Source organism: Brachyistius frenatus, unplaced genomic scaffold, assembly GCF_029030835.1.
Source record: "Brachyistius frenatus isolate BFR_SWC_R1_liver_20210118 unplaced genomic scaffold, ASM2903083v1 Contig_17, whole genome shotgun sequence".
NCBI lineage: Eukaryota > Metazoa > Chordata > Actinopteri > Embiotocidae > Brachyistius > Brachyistius frenatus.
This window is the reverse complement of record NW_027210616.1, coordinates 325,574-343,902: the sequence shown is the minus strand read 5'-3', so window position 1 is coordinate 343,902 and position 18,329 is coordinate 325,574.

Below are 18,329 nucleotides of genomic sequence, written 5' to 3'. Positions count from 1 at the left end.
CATCGCTCATGATAACACTGTACTCACCGTCGATGAAGTCTCTAGGCAGGCTCACAGTTTCTTCCAGATAAGCTGCCACTTCATTTGGACCGAAGGTTCAGCACACCAGTCATAAACCTGCATCACAAGAAAACCATGAGAGGGCAGAATTATGGCAAGTACTGCAAGTACTGTTGAACCAGGAAGTTGGTCCGAAAAATGCGATGAAAGTCCAGAAGAGAGAGTTCAGGAAATGATTTATTCCGTTTGTCTTGTTTTTCTCTTCCACACGGGTTTGACTAACACGGACATTCGTTCGCTCAACAAAAAGATCCCAAATTATGAAAATAAAAAATGTTTTCTTTCCCTATTACACACATAGATTTAATGTGAACGCCGAAGGCGTGCTCAGAGGAAAACAAGGTGAATTTCGGACAAACAACAACAATATGAAGTCCAGCAAAAGATGCAGTCAGAAACAAATTCATCAATGTGGGTGGATTTGGGAGGATTTCAAATAGTACAAACAATTTTGGTAATCCCTGCACTTTAATGAGCTACTTCATGAATGTATCACGTGACCTTTTTTGTGCTGAACACATAAAGTACGTTGTAACCATGTCTTAGATGCCACACGGCACCTTGTGTGTATTTCTCTGATGCCAACCGCTGAGACAAGACGGCAGGATTCGACGCCCTTTGATTGAGAACGCGCTGAAATAACTGATAGAACTGGAGTTTCGGATGAGTGTTGAGGCTGATCAGTGATTGGCTGAGCTGAACGCGCACACGCGCGCGCGCACACACACACACACACACACACACACACACACACACACACACACACACACACACACACACACACACACACAGAGCTACACCGTTAGTACATGGCTGTCTCGCAGCTAACGTCTGTGCTATTGGCACACTGGTTGTTTGGGGTGACTAAGCTGCCAATTTGAGCAAAATAAAGGAAAATTAGCTTGGTCTGAACACACGTCTAAATAAAGTATCATCTATAATAGCGTCATCTATAATAGCGTCGGCTAAATGTTGCACAACAGCTCCTACATTTTTTTTTTTTAGCTTTACCGCTGCTGTGGTGCCGTAATGCAAAACTGACAATCATACAAAAGTTTCAGACGACTTCTCAGCGCTCGGCACATCAACTTTAGAGCTGACTGGTCTTTGTTTTAGACACAGCATTTCTATGACAGAGTATCTTCCTGTCTGCAGTGGGTAGGAGGCCTGGTCTCCTCCAAAAAGCGATGCAGCAGAGCACGAGCGCACAAGGTCAGCCTCTCTCCTGTGGTTTCTTCTGCAATGGTATAGCCTGACTTCCTGTGAAAGATTATCATCTCGCCTCTCATATTCTCACTGATGCTTATCTTTTGAGCCGCCAACGCCAACTCCCCGAACATCTCTACACCTTGGCCCCCAGTGACGGCTCCATCGGCCTGTCAATCTGACTGTCCCCCCTCCCCCCCCCCCGCCCCCACGGACTGCTCGTCCTCGTCCCAACAGCCAAAAAATGAGCCTCCTCTGTCCCGGACCTGTCACCAAGAAATAAGATCCAGAGTCCCAGGCTGGGGGGGTGAGGAGCACAGAGGTTAAATATGGCGGAGGTTTGTGCATGTGAGGGTGTGTGTCTCACCAAAATTCCAGTACTTTTATAGATTAAAATAAAGCCGGTCAGTGGTGCAGTCATAGGTGTCACACAGTAGTTAAAGTCAAAGATGTAGAATTCAGGAAGGACACACGTGATCACAATGATAAACCACATTAGGTACCAGTGAACAGCTGCAGAGTTAGTCATAATCAGGAGGCCCTCTTCTACACAGAATAACCACACAGTGCTGATAATTGTTGGGTGACATTTCCTATGTAAGAATTACCTAACTGATTTTATTTTTTATGAAATATTGACATTTCATTCATGTTATTTGATTTCATTTACTCTAGTTAAATGTAAGAAAGCACCAACAAAGTCAAAGTATTTTGTTGTCTATATTTATATCTAAGAGCAGGTACATTGTTAAGAAGGCTTAGAGTCTGCAGCCTTGTCGCAGCTCTGTGAGGCAGTTCTTAAACTGAACACTCATCTCAGTAGGAACAGTGTTTTACCGTCTCCATCTCAGTTCACAATGTTAATATTTGCAAAGTGGAACCAAACACAACTGAGGCTAATGTCAGTTTCATTGATTTGAGACTTGATCATAAACAAAAGTATTGAAAAAAAAATTCACCAAGTCATTTTGAGAAGGACTGTGAATGTGTCTAACAAACCCACAGGCTGTATATAAAAGTGGACGTAGCTTTCTGTTCTGAAAAATGAGGCGGATGCAGAAGTGCCTTAAGCTGCAATACCACTGGGTGCCAATAGAGGTTGGCTCCAAAAAGCCTCCGGATCCATAGACTCCCATTCAACTAGTCTCCTAAAATTCTAAGTCAATAAAATTTCTCCACGAGTTATCTTGGTTTGCTGACTAAAGTCGCTCCTTTTTATGAGTTATCTGGCGCTCTATCTGAAAATAATCCCGTCATTATTTAGAAAATAACCTTCAAAGAGCCATATTTTTTGTTGTTGTTGTTGTTGGGTTTTTTTTTTTTGGGGGGGGGGGGCGTATTTGTTTGATTGACGGGCCGTGTCAACCGTTAGGTTACGGCTATCGGTGGGCGGGACTTAGTATCGTCAGGTTTCCAATAAAATGGAGTCAGATCCACTGCTCGCTCCCCCCCCAGTTCAATATGGACACTACCGGCTCCAAACCGCTCGGGACCAGCAAGATGGTGCCGGCCAAATTCCAAACTTGAGGTTTCGGAACCGCTGTTCACAAACCAATGGCTGCCGTCACTACCGGTTGCCGCTTGATCAAATCTCATGGCAATCCATCCAGTTGTCAAGACATTTCAACAACTTAAACGAGCGCATGCTAACTCTGCTGCTGTTGAGAGATGAAATACAATTCAGAAAGTCCCGACTGGGAAACAGACCCTTGGATTTATGAGTCTCGGATGCTGCTTTTATTGTTTAAACTGCAATTACAAGCAGCTAAGTGGGGAAAACATTTACATCGGACTCGGATTGCAATTCTGAAACTGAGATATTTGACATTTCTGATTCTGAATATCTTCTACTTGGAAATACCTAAAGACATGTCAGCAAACTGATGTCAAACTAGCTGCAAATGCACCAACGCTGGCAGTTCCGTCAAAAATAATTCCATCAAAGCAAAATCCAGTATTTAAACCAACCCATTCTCCTAATCTATGAGCTATGCAGTGTTTGTTTGTATCTGTTTTCACTCTGCAATGAATTCACCACCTAAGAATAACGCAGTCAGAATAGGGGGTGTTTTTCCTCTTCTTCCACTCTGCACTGTGTGAATGCAGGAAGGTTCTCACAGTGGCAATCATCTTTATATTTAGTTACAAAGATGTCAAGCCAAAAACTAGACTGCATTCAACTAACTAACTAGCTGACCAACCAGGAATGTGTTCTTGCATGTACTGTATTTGCAGGCCGAGGCAGGCCTGAAACAAATGAGTTGGTGTGGTGTGTCAGCTGATGTGCTTCCAGCTGTTTGGATGACTACACCTGGAGGAGAGGTGAACACCCAGGAGAAGCTTTCCACAAAGACGTTCATTGTTTTTACGTACAAAAAGTGATCTGAGTGAGATAACTGACTATGATGCCTACTTTCTCACCTTTGCTCATCTTTTATGCATCCCAGGATGAAGGCATTCCCTAAGTCTGATGTCAGAAAGGTGCAGCGGGAGGGTGCTTCAAATGCTGTTTGTATCATCTGACATGCGCTTTGCTTGAATTGTTGTCATACCTATAAAAAACACAGAAATTCACACCATTTTCAGTACAGAAACCATGATTCTCACTTTCATCACAACATGTATTTAAAAAATGCGTTAAAAGGCCTTCACATAATTCCAGGTGGGTATTTTGTTTCCTGGTTGAAGCTATGACTTCATCGTGCGCTCCCCACTTGTCAAAAACCAAACCTTGACTGCAGGTGAAACTACTCTGCCCAACGTCCTGTCTTGGTTAGAGACTGTATACTTTCCTCATTGTATGCCGAGGCACAGGCGAGTCCAGCTGTTCTCCTTTCTAATCTGCAGTATATAAAAGAAAGATGAGATAGTGTCATACAGCCAGATAGATAGGATCGGAGAGAGGGAGAGGACGGGCAGGCTGGCCAGTCGGGCTATCTCTCTGATGAGCGTTGTGATTCAGCAGCGTGAATAATTAAAGCTGGAAGCAGCGATAGGAATCTGTAGACGCCAGGCTCGGATAATACTGGACGGATATCAGGGGCCTTTTGGTGCGGGGAGGTGGCGGCTGGGACGACATTAGTCACTCTCTCTGTGTGTGTGCCCCAGGCAGCCGTCAGGGTACAGTGCTGAAGGTCAGGATGTGATGGATGGACAGAGACCGCTGGCGGCTCACCGCTGAAGTTGACTAGAAAATGAATGTCCTGTACATGAAATATTATCCTCATGGAGGAAGATACCTGATCTGATACTGCAGCAATGTGTCATGGCTCTGTGAACTTTGTGAAGACCTGTGGTCAATCAGCTCGAAATGAAGTTTGTGACAAGAAGACGTGGAGAGAAAGAAGCATTGGGGGATGTTTAGTCACGTCAGAACACTTTCAGATCGTCAAGAATCCTCCAAATGATCCTCCAAATTTGTGACTTGATGCGCTATATTTAGTCCTGAGACCATTTATTATAATTACACTTTAAAGGGTGAAACTGTGAAGGGTCACAGGGACAATTGTGTCTGTCACCCCTCCTACATCATCAATGTTTTTTCTCTTTTTTTTTAAGTCAGCCGTGAGTGTTGACGTTTTAAGGAGGATGTTATTTTTCCGAACCAGTCCTCCGCAAAAAGCCACATCTGCCTACTCACTGACTGTTTTATTCATGAGTTTATAAAGAAGAAAAAAAAAAAAGAAGAAAAAAAACCCTACAAAAATTCATGTTGTTTGTTTTGCAAAAATTATGCTGCTCTAAATATAGGCTGTGGGTAGGTGTCATGGCATGCAAAAGTTGTACTGAAACGAGCATTCGTCGACCACAAAAGAGCATCCTCCTCCTTCCTGAGCATTAGTGTGATTGTTATATGCGTCGCCCTCTCTCAGTCTTCTTCACGCTCTGCTCCATTCATTATAATGGGGTGTCGGCAGAGTTTCCATGACGGTAAGAAACCCCATATTCAGGTCAACTCGCAGCCAGAACGATTCCTTGATTATTCCTTATTTATCCCAGTCATTCCCCCTGCTGCGGCGCGGAGTCTCTGGAAGATGTGTGTCTGAGAGAGAGAGAGAGAGGAGCCGGGGCTAATGAGCTGAGAACGAGCCTGCTGATTGTTGGCTCGTGGCGAGCTGCGCTTCGTCCTGCTCAGAAGGCACGTTGAAATCATCGGCAGGTCAGCCTCGCGTTCAGGGCGCTGCCGGCTCGTGATGCTAATGTGGAGGTGTTTACTGTCTTGCTTATGATGATAAAAAAAAAAAAAAAAAACACCCAATGTGCCCACAACATCAAGAGGCAAAAATCTGTTTTGATTTTTGTCGTGAAGACGAGACAGAAACTTTGCTGAAGCGCAACGCATATAGGAGCGACCGGGCCTTGTTGTCACACCGCTTTTATTTCCAACACTAGAGGGTATTGCTGAGAAATGTAATATTGGTTTTGTGCATTCACTTATTCTGATGCAATTTCCTCGCCTGGGAGCGGTCAGCCGTGCTGTGAACTGAAGTTAGCGCAAATTAACTGTTTTTCGCGCCCCTGATTAAAAAAAAACATGTACATTTCAAAAAAAAAATTAGTTTTGTTCTTATAGTAAGGAATATTACAAATTATAAATTTTTATTTTGTAGAGGAGCTAATATAGTATCTTTTTAAACCTTTTTACTAATTTAATGTGCCAAGCTAACCAGAGATTTAGCAAGTGTTAGAAAATATGGCGGTATGGGGCAAGTTGTCTTGGGAGATTTTGGGGCATATTGTCACACGTGTCACTCTTTGGAAATTGTACCGAATGTGGCATTGTAAATAACAACATCAGTGAAAGTTCAATAAATAAGGGGTAGCTACTTTAAGAAATGTTTGCCAATGAGCAGTCAAAGGATTGTTTAATGATATTTAACATATAATTGGGTTCACATCATTTTAGAAGGAAGGAAGAAGGAAAATAGGACAAAAGGAAAGGTGAAGAGGTATTCAGGGATTATTAAAGAAAAACAGAAGATGGCAGCACACCACCTGACATCCTAATGTTAAGGGCAGTGAGGCCGGGGCAGGAGAACAGCCCAGAATGTTAATATTAACCTGACTACCGTACCCTGGCCCGATACTGAGCAAAGTTAACAGCAGATGAGATAAAAAATAAAAAAAAGACAGGCTGCTACAAGTAAAGCCTTCCGCATCCCAGTGGTGACCGAGCCGTGGTGCCGATTAGCACCATGTCAAACTTTCCCAACGAATATCCAGTGATGGGGCAAACTGACACAAGTGCACATGAGCTATTTGACTGCCTCTGTTCTGAAGTACAATCTCAAAATGTGTTGAATGCAGAAAATATGCCAGAGACTTTCCTCTTTCATTCGGTACATCATGTATAATTATATGATTTATGGATCCCAAGATATATAAGAGAGAGTGAAAAGTGTAACAAACTAGCCCTGCTCTCTCTTACTTCTGGAATGACTGCCATGCAGATCAACAGTCCACAGCAGCGCTCGCAGCTCTGTGAGTTCAATGATGTCATCTGCAGGTTGACAGGCTTTCAGTCAAGATGCTAACATGCTGATGTTTTGCGAGTATATTATTCACCATATTCACCATTTTGCTTTAACGTGCTGGCATGCTAACATTTTGATAAGTCTTTAGTTTAACTGAGACTGATGGGAATACCAAAGTGAAACCAAAGTGTCGGACAAATCAAAATTTGTACCTAATGATGGTGTCATATGGAAAGTGAAAGCATCATCATGATATAATCCATCGGGAAGGGGGCGGGGGGGATTAACTTGGTCATTTATTTGCATACCATTAGCTTTCACCGCAGCGCTTGCGAGTCATCCTGACGCATACAGGCTGCATGGTATTGGAACAAATGTCTGTTGCAGAAGTTGGTGCTCTCTCTAAAGATATCACATGTGGGGTGCCACAGGGGTGTATTTTAGGGCCTCTTTCACTTCTCATGTAAATCTTTTGTAATAATACCAAAATTGTAAGATGTTGGCCCAGTTATTTTTCTTTGAATCTAGTTTTGCTAAAATATTATCTCAACAATATACAAGACTTTTTGACTTTTTTGTTAAGAAACTTCTCAATTTACCAATGATAGTATCATAGCTACTGTGCTCGTTGTGCTTGGTACAGCTGTTTGACCATTATATCGAAGAACATTCATGATACGCATCCCTGAAAACTCATCGTAGCTGGGAGAATTCAGAACGGTAGAAGAGCTTTTCACTCTCACTTCACTGTATCCCTTGGATTTTCTCTTTTTTTTTTATTTGTAATCCATAAAATAATTTCATCAACAATGTCAGGGCTCCAAAAAATGTTTGACTTGAAGAAGCAATTCACAAAACAATTGTCAGATTTTTGATGCAGCCTTAATAACATCGGGTGTTCGGGGTAGTTTTTAAAATTGTAAATACCTGTTAAATGTATTTATTTTAGCAGATTGTCACCATCATAGCAGACAGAACACTCATCTTGCCAATTACATGATAAGGTACAGTGAATGAGAGATTTAATGGTTGTTCAGGATTGAAATCTTTTTATATTTATATTATAGTTTTATGTAACTGAAAATAAGGAAATTCAAGGGAATTACAAAATTATATGCCATCTTGCTTAAAACAATTGTATTTATGTTACTTTTTGAATCAGACAGCAGATGTGTGTCACTATCTCAAACAAAAAGAACTAAAAGTTCACAGAAACATATAATTTCCTGAACATTCTGTATTAAACATGCATCTATGCTACAAAACTGACAAAAGCTGTATTTTTTTTTTTCAAGAATCTTCATTTCCTATTGATGTGGTGCACCTTGTGAACAGTTGTACACATCTCATCCGTGCTCCATGTGGTGAGAAAACTGATAACATCAGCATGTGTTTTCTGTTCAAATAAAACAAGTAAACACAGCGTTGCTCACTTAAAAACTCACTGAAAATTACAAAGCATCTGAATTTATGTTTTCAAAAAGTTGTTCCATTTCATATTTCCAGCTCTGGTTATTCATGCCAATCAACTGACATCAATTCCATTACCACTGTATTAAACAGTTGTTTTACTGTTAAAGGTTTACCTGAAGAAAAGACAAGTTAAAATTGTTTTAAACTTTGCGGAGACGAGACCGGTTACATTGTTTTTATCCACTGCTCAAATTACATTTGCTTGCAAAAGTGCTAAAATTCTGTAGACTGTTAAATAAAGCTGTTGAGATATTGTATGAACACACACACACACACACACACACACACACACACACACACACACACACACACACACACACACACACACACACACACACACACACACACACACACACACACACACACACACACACACACACACACACACACATAGAAACACACACTATACTTAGTGGGAGCAAAGCATTGCTTGAGCAATTCCAAATGGGCAACACTGGGACCAGGAATAATGGATGAGCAGCAGCATGGCCCAGTGTAATTACTGCAACCTCTCAACCACTGAATCCTGGTCCTTACTTTCCTGGCCACCCCCGGTCCGGTCACATGTGTAATACCCTGTTGGGAGAGCATGCATCAGTCTCCCCGTGCTGCTAGCAGTTCAGGTCGTCACCCCGGCTGTGGCCCCCAGTAAATGTGGCTCTACATCACCCCGGACACAATCCATCCACATTAACTTCAAGCAGGAGGAGCCTGTTTCATCCTCATTGCCCACAACGTCTGAGTCCGACAGCCACTCCATTCATATAATCCCCGGATCTCAATGTGTTATGAGGTTCAAGTGGTTTAAAGGACACGGCGGGGCAGAGAATGGAAGTTAATTGACTGTGCGATGACTGTAATGATTTGATCCCGGCCAGAGAGTGAAAACCATCACGAGTTTCTCTGCAGACTGTCACTGTCCACAGCTGCAATTAGGAAACAATATTTAGCGCTGCTGCTAACAGGAAATGTGTCGCCCATGCAGCACAGAATTTATGACTATAGAGAGAGGATGTTCCCATTACGGTCGATAGCAATATTGGTGTTAATAACACAACTGTAATAGAGTAAAATGATGATGACGATAAAGTCACCACACACAAGTTATTGCTTGGTGATGATGTGGGTTTTTCAAACCATAAATCTACTGATAATGTCACATGATATGTAAGCGTATATATCACATGCCCAGGCTGACTCTGATGAAGTGAAGACCTTTTTAGTCATATAGAACAAAATTACTATTAAACCTCAAAGTGGATTTATAATCTATGCAATGTACAACACAGGCCAACCTTTAATTCTGATTTTTTTTTTTTTTTTTTTTTTTTTTTAAACAACAACAACAACGATAACAAAAGAAAGAGACATCTCAGGAAGAGCATCAGTGGTACAATATAGAGGGATTCTATAAATATTAGGCAAAAACATACATAAGGAATACAGCTCAAATCAGATATTATTAAATAAAAACATGATGCCCAGATCATCTCATTACTGTATGTAATAATTGAGTTTTATAATGTTAAAATGTATGTGTTTGAATTATGCTTGTTTGCATTTATTCTGAATATAGTATTTTCCTGTATGACACATGGTTATAGATGATGAGACTACCTGTTTAAATATATAAAGATGGTGCTTGTCATCGTTTCTAATTGACAACAAAATTGCATGAAAAGACCGACTATGGATTAATTTGTCATTCAGTACTTCAGACTTTGCCAGCCTGCTGATGATGAAAATCTTTAAAATGAGTCATAAATTAATACTTTCATCGCATTCACTCTAACAAAAGGGAAATATAACCATGTCAATAACCATTTTCAGTCATGGATTAACACAAATCTGAATCATGTATTTCATTATTGGAAGAAAACCGCTATTAATTAAGTAAATAAAATCTTCTCTTAAGATATATAAAAAGAGTTTATTTTCAACAACAACATCTTTTTCCTTTCGCATTTGTTTGATTGAATTCAGCTATTTTTACTTCATAAACAAAATGACTTTGATAGTTCTGCAGCAGCAGTATTGAAGGAAGCTGCATTTTATGATCTGAGCTGTGGTTTTCTCATGTAACACGTAGTGGTGATTGATGCGCTGATCAAATCCTCATCCTGCTTGTTTCTCGGTATTTCTTAATACTTTTTATAGTATATTTGGTAACTTGTTGGAGGGTTGTCATAGTTTTACTCAGAGGAAATATGAGGTCATGCGTATCGAAGTGCCTTTTTCCTGTTTCTGTTCCAAGATATCTGACAAACTCTGATATAAGAAATTGGACGTTAATATGTGAGTGTTGACGTTATTGAGCAGAATGGATATGGCTCTTATAAATCTGGGCCTACATTTTCTAACTTGTGGAAATAATGTATATTGAATTTACAGGTACAGAAATGTATAAATGTCAGCCTCTCCACATGTGATACCAGATGTTTCTTTTCGAAGTCACCACTAGGTGGTGCCAGTAATCACATATATTTTGTTTCCCATGTTGACTGTGTAAATGTATTCAGCAACATTTTATTACTAGATATTAGAGAAAAACAAAATTAAAATGTATGTTTTCTTTTAGTTTAACGGCAAAATCTACAGACATTTGTAGAAGACAGAATAAAATGGAGCATGCCCATAAATGAAGAAACACACGTGTTTTATTACAGGCTTGGTGTGACAAGAAAACAGCCCGACCAATAAAGTCTTTAATCGAGAGTTTTATCAACAAACTTTGTGTAAATCGTATCTGAAGCGGGGATGAGACCATCTTTGAACTCTTTTGCAGTGACCAGATGAGGCTTGAGTAACACACATACACACACACACACACACACACACACACACACACACACACACACACACACACACACACACACACACACACACACACACACACACACACACACACACACACACACACACACACACACACACACACACACACAAAGATGGCATGCCTCAAAGACAAAGAGAGATTTTGTCAACTTTAAAAACAGGTTCAGTATTTCAGGTCTAGCGCTTCTAAATTGAAAAGGTTGCAGAGTTACAGTTAGTTTGTTCACTGAAGACCCTTGTGGGACAATTTAACGACTCTGAGCTGAGGAATAGAGAAAAGCCCTGACTGGCCTGTCTGATTTTATTATCAGGTCAGTGACCACAACACTTAATTCAAACAGTCGCTGTGAGCATTTTACTAGAAAAGAAATGTATGCAGTATTTTCTTTGATGCCAAAACGGTCTAACTGGGCACAAATGTTTCAGTACGAGTCACACAAAAGTTCTCACTTAATGTGAATGTTTTAAATGTTTTTATTTGTGCCAAACCTCCGGCACACCACAATACTTTATAATAATATCAGAAACAAAACAAACACCCTATATTTTCTGTCTGCACCTCCACTTTGATTGTCGATAAAAGCACAAATGCATAAAAAGCATTAAAAACAGACAGTAGACTTACACATCTGTTACTATTTTATACTTTTTCAAATTACAGTTTTGGTACAAAATCTCAAAAAGTAGCTGAAGGAAAAAAATAAATGCCAAAATCCTTAAATTTACCCTAATGGGACCAAGTAAATGATTCATTTAACATATAACCTCTTGTACACACAATCCAGATTTAGAAAATCTATTCCTTTATTTAACATACTGAAAGAATACGTAGTTCCCAGTAGAAGGGGCCAATAAACCCTCGAAGTCAGGGAAAAATTATGATTTGCTTTTTTGTAGGGAGTTAGAGGGTTTTATTATTCTGTGTGTGTGTGTGTGTGTGTGTGTGTGTGTGTGTGTGTGTGTGTGTGTGTGTGTGTGTGTGTGTGTGTGTGTGTGTGTGTGTGTGTGTGTGTGTGTGTGTGTGTGTGGGGAGGGGGTGCTGAGTTGTGCCGTGAAAGGCCGACACCAAGTCGTGCACTGCACCAAGTTAAAGTTGTTTACCTGAACTGATAATGAAGCTTCCCACCGGTTCACCGATGGAAGTGAAGCAGCAACAGCAGGAAATGTTTGGTTTGCAACAGCAGTAACTTAACACAGCTGTGATACGGCTGAAAGCGATCAATGAACAGTAGAATAAGGCTGAAATGTGAACGTACAAACGGCAACTAAACTCGAAACTACATTGATTCAGGTACATGCTAATAAAGTCCTGAGATACTTAAAAAACAAAAAGTTTAGGCACTGAAGATGAGGGAGGAGGCAGGCAGCAGCACGGCTCGATGTTGTACGGTCAGCATTAAACTGCCTCATGATCACAGTCAGATGGCTGTGAGGGCCAGCTACCATCTTAAAATGGTTTATGATGTTTTTTTTCCCCTTTTACTTCAGTGGGATTATAAATGCAAGAATTTTTTTTTTTTTTTTAACTTTTTTTTTTACAGCTGTACTGGCACTTTTGCTTCAGTTAAATAAAATAAATTGCTGAGCAGGTTGCTAGGCAACGGTGAATCTGAAAGTGGGCGGGGTTTTTGGTACTCCTTTGATGAATGGCAGTGGGCGGGGCTTTTGGAACTCCTTTGATGACATCACAATTGCACATAAGTGAGGCACAATTCTCTTGTTTATACATTCAGTCTTCATTAGATCGATAGATAGTTACATTATTAACGGTGTTATTGTTACTCTGACGCACCAGTTCGCGAGAGATAAACCAGTTTGTGAAAGAATCACCAGAATAGATAGATAGATAGACAGATAGGTAGATACTTTATTAATCCCGCAAGGGGAAATCGTAGTGAAGAGATTTGAACAAACAAACAACCAACCAACAGTGCAACTGATGCACCAGTTCGTGGTAATTCACAGTGAAAAGTCCCGGAGGTCAGAATGGACACAATTCGCCCGCTGTTTGAGTCCTATTTTAACAAGACTACACTGGACCATTTGGTTGGTTTGATAAAAGCTAACCCTAATGATGCAATCTCTCAACTGCCGTCAGACCTGCTATCAGATCCAACGCAAATCTTAAGAGCCCTGGGTATTAAAGAAGAGCTCCACTGTGAGAGCTCAAACACGTTGACGAGCTTAATTGCCAAAGTTGGTGATGAAATGGTCAACTCCGACACTGCGGTGTCTTTAATTAAACAGCAGGCCACTTCCATTAGTACTGCTGTGGCTCAGCGTGGGCAGCAAAAAATTCTGTTCACCCCCATTCCTACTGACACTGTCGAGAAGAGGGAAGATATGGAGTCCACAAAAACTGAGCTCTGCCGTTGGTGCAAATTCATATAGAATAGAAGAGCTAATAGGAAAATCCCATACAATGACAAGACTGATACCACTCGCGAACACAGTGAGCATAAAGACTGGGAACAAGTAAAACAGGTAGAAAATCACGTATAGCACATGTAAACACAAAAAAAGGTGCACACAATAAGACAAAATTTACAAATACGTATGTATAAAGTAAGATAATAATTATTATTATTTTAGAAAAAAATAAGAACAGTATATAAATAAATACACACGGACACACACAAACTATAAATACAAAAAAATTAAATAAATATAAAATAAAATAAATGGGATGAGTGGAAAAAGTGGAAAAGTGTCAGGTGCTATGAAATGAAGTACGGTGCAATGTTATTTGAGGCTGATGTTGAACAGTCTGACAGCCGTCGGAACGAACGACCTGCGGTAGCGCTCCTTCCTGCACCGAGGGTGAAGCAGTCTGCCGCTGAAGGAGCCGCTTAAAGCACAGCTCCAATATACCCACTGGTTAAAAGTTGGCCGACGCCACCACAGAGTCGTAGAATGTCCTCAGCAGAGTCCTGCAGACTCCGAAGGACCTCAGACTTCTCAGCAGACGGAGTCGACTCCGGCCCTTCTTGAAGAGGACATCCGTGTTGTCCGACCAGTCCAGTTTATTGTTGAGGCGAACACCCAGGAATTTACAAGCGTCCACAATGTCAATGTCCAATCCCTGGATGTTCACCGGCGTAGTTGGGGCGACCCTTCCTGCGGAAATCAACCACCATCTCCTTTCGTCGTACTGCCGTTAATCCGGAGGTGATTGAGGTCACAGGTCGACTAAGTCAGCGATGACCTTCGCTGTACTCCTGATTGCTCCCTTCTGATACACATCTAACGATGGCTGTATCACCAGAGAACTTCTGGATGTGTCAGCAGTCGGTGTTGGACGTGAAGTCTGACGTGTACAGAGAGAACAGGAAGGGGGAGAGCAGAGCAGAGTCCCTCTGTTCTCAGCCTTTATGCTAAGCTAAGGTAAACTAACAGACTGCTTGCCCCAGCTAAATATTTGCTAAGCATACAGTAGTTCCCAAAATATGTTTTCCAAATATTCATGTAAAAAGAAACGTATCCTCTACTGACATGATATAAAACTCATAGACAAGGCAAGCAGCTTAAGTAAAATAGTCTCGGGATATCTGGGCTTACAGCAGGAATAGTAAAAAGTCAGTGCTTGGCAAACTGTCCGCTTTGATTAATGTTTGTCTCGAAGGTATTTTAGTCACAAACCGCATACAAAAGAATACAACTGTTTTTCATTGAGGATAGTTAACACTTTGAGGTCAGCAAACAATAAGATCAGCATACAGCTTCAAGCCAGCCTTTCCCTGAGGAACATACTTCATTAAAGAAAGGAGGGGAAAAGCGGGAGGGAAAATTTATCGACCAAAACAGAAAAGAAGAGTGATTAAATACGAAATGTGCACCAGTATTTAAAAACAAAACAAAAAAAAACTCTACATATCTATCATAACTTGGTATTTTGTGTATTTCTTTGTTGCATCAAAATGCTGTTTCTTTGACATAACTGAAAATAGTCGCTCCTTCACACAGTCAGAGAGGCATGAAGTTCCTGCATCTTACAGTACATCTCTCCTGAATTAATACTTTATGAGTTTCCACACTGTTCCTCTCAGGACTGACAGGAAAGTGCAGCAACAGTGCAGAAATCGTCTAAAAAAACATTGGCAGCGCTACAAGGGCTTCATCTGCACATGACAAGTTGAGGAAGAGTTTTTGAAGTTGACAACACGCTGAAGTTTTCCATGCAAAACCTCGTCCTACATATTCAAATTGGCTCTGAGCAAGACGATGAAATTATTACATCAAACTGAGACACCACTGTGTTCTTATTCTTATATCTGGTACGTCAGGGAAGGAACTTTACTTTAAGGAATGGTTCAACATTTTGGGGGTATAGTCTTATTTGCTTTTCTCGTCGGTGGCCTAAATTGGATGAGCAGAAATATGAAGCCACAGCAAGCAAATGGTTAGCTTTAGCTCAGTTTCGCTTATCTTCAAGACCGGAAGCAGGGAAACAACCGGTCTGACTTCATCCGACGGTCAACCTACCAGCATATTAAAAGCTTATACATATTTATAAATGAGAGGCTTATTCTGGATCTAAGGCTGCATTAAGAAAAACAGGCTTTACGGTGTTTGATTTTTGTTAGTTGAAGCAACTAATCAGCTTTATTTTTTTTTTTTTAGATTAGCACGCTCTCTGTGTGGGAATATGGGAGAGGCTCCAAAGTTTTAATTTGGCTCATGAAAAAGGGCCAAATGCCAAATTTAGACAGAAGAAAGGTCCAGCTGTTCGTCTTCACGTACCGAGATTTGATTTGATTTGAGTGACGGCCGACTTTCCACAGCATGAGCGTCAGCCGGCGGTGCTCGTGAGCGGTCAAGAAAGGGCTTGTGGGTTTTATTTTTAGGGAGCTGTCGGCGGTTGGTCCCGTTGTCATCGTCGACTGAAAAATCAGGGGGCTGTTAAATATGGAACTCCAAAAAACCTGCAGCCTTTTGTGCCGCGTCATAGGTCCGCTTTTGCTGCGCAGTGACTTCATGTTGTGTAATTTGTGAGCTTTAGAAGTGTGTATTTTTTTTTTTTTTTACTACTCCAGACAGAGCCAGTCTGGCAATTTCCCCACTATTGTCATCCTTTATGCTAAACTAAGCGAAGCTAACATCCGCCGGCTGTAAATTTATTTTCAATGTATGGATTCTGCAAGCGGTTTAAGTTTTTTTTTTTTTTTCCATCGAGGTCTCGTTAGAACACAAATAAGCGCTTCGTTAAACTGTCGCCTCAAGCCCCTCGGTAAGCGGTAGCCTCTTTAACGCAGCTCGTTTTAAAGAACGTCGTGCCGCTATTTCGCCTCGGTGTTCTAAATAAAAGGTACCGACGTGGAATCGGGGACGTTGTTGATCGCCACAGACACGTTGGGACTAGACCCAGACGCCGTCGTGTCCCATGATGCCTCTACTTTAAAAAAAAAAAAAAAAAAAGCCGAGGCTTCTTCTTTACGGCGGTGCTGCGGGATCTGTGTGGAAAAAAACCCAGCTGATCTACAAACCCCTCTGGCTGTAGTTACTGTACAAGCAAATAAAGGTGGAGCGCTGCCAGGTGTAAAAAAAACCAAACACGTTTTGCCTTCCCACTCGCTGCGAGGCCTCACACATTCTTGGGGTTAAAGGTGCAATTTTCCTTCAAGCTGTGTGAGCAAACAGGAATGTACTCTGTCTGGCAGCGGCTCCGGTTGTAATACATCGCCGCCAAACAGCAGAAGGTTGCGGCAGCGAGCGTTAAGAAACTGTGGCGCTCTGCTCGGAAAGAAAGAAGACCAGCTCTGCCTCCGCCCTCTTAATCCCTCCTTCTCTTTTTCGTCTCTCTCCATCGCTGGAATTCCAAATGGGTACGAATGTTTTTCTGCCCGCTTTTCTCAAAGCTGCGTATTAACAATTGCATCGTGCTGCAAATGGCATCTCCGAGGTAGGGGCTGACCTTCATTCCTCTGCAGAGGGCACACCAGTAAATCCATTTCTCCAGAGATGCGGTTCACTGAATAACAAATCACAGGGGCAGACGTGGCTCTCTCTCCTGTTAAGAAGCCTATTGCTAGAAGCTTCCTCCACACCAGGAGTTTGTTATGAAGAAAGGGGAGTGGGCAAACAACATCAGCTGCCAGGGAAATATACCCCGAAACATGTGAAGCCCGATCTGTTTTTCTTTGTCTCCTCTTCCTCCTCAGTTTTTCTGCCGTTTATGTTAAATTACACATATTACCATGTGAAACAAAGTAATGAAGCCCTGTCTATAAATAAATACGCAGCTCTCGCCTATACTTGGTGTTCACGCATCCACGAAACACAATGATATCAACGACACTCTCGGCCTCATCGGGGAAAAATGCACAGTCCCATTTCTGCATTGATATCTCACAGCTTCTGCGCATATTCCTGTATCTCATTTCCGATGTTCTCCCCCTAGAACCACATCAGCTCCACTGAATATCAGCTACCTGTCAAAATCTGTTAAGGCTCACATTTCATGAAACACCTTATCTTACTTCATGACCACTGTAACGTTATTTACACCTCGCAAACAAAATGGCTCCAGCACTGTCGACGCTGATAAGGGCCTTCAGTCGTGGAGTAAGGTGACAGCAACCAGATTAGAAGTCGGTGATTTACCTTATTCATTCCTGTGACCTAGAAAAGAAGACCAATTTCAGTAGACGCTGCTGTTCCATTGCAGACGTGCACTGTCTGTGGCGTTTCATTCAATCCTCCCAAGAACTGTTCAAGCAACTTTTCCGTGAGTAGAGAAAAGATTAGCTTGCAGATGGAAGGAGGTAAGATTCACGGCATTCGTTGAAACCAATTTGTGAAACATTATGGCACCGGGGTGATCTGGATTGCATCTAATGTCTGTTTTGTTGACATGAGGAGAAGTTATGTTTACTTAAGGAGAAATCTTTAGTATTTTTCAACCCAGGTCTTATCATAATTGTGACCGTTCTGATTATGGGCCTAAATATGTACCTCCATTGTAAAGACATGTAAAAAGCACCTCAGGCAAAACTGTATATGTGGAAGCCCAAGAGTTACATTTTGCATTATTTTGTCTGCATTTGATCAAAATCATGGATTTTTGTAGCAAAGTGAATATCTCCAAGCATCATGAGCACGTACCAGTTTATTGTGGGTCAATGGCAATTCAGAGTGATGGCACACTGGTAATAGCAAAAAAAAAAAACAGAATATGATTATGTTTTTGCCTTTTAGGCCAAGACAGTCAACCAGCACCTGGGCTACGTTTTGATTCTTGCAGTTTGCCATTTTGGCCGTTGTGTTTTTGGAGCCAGAAATGAC